We start from the raw sequence: 1,708 nt of genomic DNA, 5'->3' as shown, positions 1-1,708 counted from the left end.
CCTCCTCACAGGAACCCTTTAAAAGGTGGGAATGCAACATCAAAGAGTGAAGCTCGGTGGCTCTTCTAAGTTACTGTGTTTTTAAGTTACAGTGGACCAGACAGCATCCGGTCCCATGCAATCGCCATGAAAGATGGGACACACTTCCTCCCCAGGCCCACAGGGAAGGTTCTGGACTAGGGAGTCCAAGTAAGGCTGTCCATAGATTGAGACTTGCAAGCGTTCCTTAGAAAGTTCCCTAAGAGCCCTCCTAACCTGCATTGTGGAGACATGGGAAGCGCTGGACTCTGTGTGAGAAGAAGCATGAGTGGATTGATGGGGAATGCTTTGGTAATGTGTTTTATACTTTAAAAAAAAAAATCCCCCACTCCTATTTAGACTTTTCATTCATGAGACAAAACACCTGAGAGCTTGAGGAAGAATTTGTTCTGTTTCATGGTTTCAGGCCACAGTCCTGGGCCCAATGGTGAGGGAGAACATCATGGTAGATAAGAAGCAGAGCAAGGCCCAGAGACCTGGTCAAATGCACCCTTCCAGTGACCTACTTCTTACAGCTAGGCCCTACCTCCTAAGGGGTCCACTACCTCCCAAAACAGTGCCACCACCTGGGACCAGCATCCAACAGATGAAATGTCCAGGACATTTCATATTCAGACCCAAACAGTTGTGAGTGACTGAGAGCTTCCGGGAAGAAGGTTGCCCAGAGCAGGTCTTTGAAGGAAGTGGTGAACCACAGAGTCAGCAGTGGAGACAAAACAAGCTATACCCATCATGAGGTCATGGGGCTTCATCATCCCCTGCCTCCTTCAAACCCCTGGTGGTGCACAAACACTGACCCTGGGCTGCTGCCTCCTCTCAGTCAGAAGTGTCAGGGCAATGTGGAATTTCCAAATTATTTATCTAGTTTTAGATTGGTTTATTTTATTTTATGTGCATAAGTGTTTTGCTCATAAGTATGTCTGGGTATTGTGTGCATCCTAGAACTGGAGTTATGGACAATTGTGAGCCACCATGTGAGTGCTGGGAGTCAAACCTGTATGTATCCTCTGCAAGAGCAAGTGCTCTTAACCACTGAGCCATCCTTCCAGCCCATATATTTATATATATATATTTTTTCCTCTGCTTAGTTCTTTGCTTTGTAGTTAGAGGTATTAACAGTTATTCCCAAAACTTCTCAACTATAGATTTTACTTGAACTAAAAAAATAAAAGTAAGCTGGGTATGGCAGTGCATGCCTATACAGTCCCAGCACTTGGAGGTAGAGGCAGGAGGACCGGGAATTCAACCAGTCAGGACTACATAAGACACTGTGTCAACAGATAAGTAACCCAGGTCTGGTGGCTCAGACCTATAATTTCAGCCACTCAATAGACTGAGGCAGGAGGATCAACAGTTCAAAGCCTGCCTTGGATGACTTAGGAAGACCCTGTCTCAAAAGAACGTGGAGGCCAAAGAGCTGACTCAGTTGGTAAGGTGCTTGCTGAAGAGCTGACTTGGTAAGGTGCTTGCCAAAGAGCTGACTCGGTTGGTAAGGTGCTTGCCGAGGAGATGACTTGGTTGGTAAGGTGCTTGCTGAAGAGCTGATTCAGTTGGTAAGGTGCTTGCTGAGGAGATGACTCGGTTGGTAAGGTGCTTGCTGAGGAGATGACTCGGGTTGGTAAGGTGCTTGCTGTGCGCATGAGAAACTGAGTCTGACCTCTCCCCGGCA

The sequence above is a fragment of the Peromyscus eremicus genome, chromosome 3 (genome assembly GCF_949786415.1).
Source record: "Peromyscus eremicus chromosome 3, PerEre_H2_v1, whole genome shotgun sequence".
Lineage (NCBI taxonomy): Eukaryota > Metazoa > Chordata > Mammalia > Rodentia > Cricetidae > Peromyscus > Peromyscus eremicus.
This window is presented reverse-complemented; position numbering follows the sequence as displayed.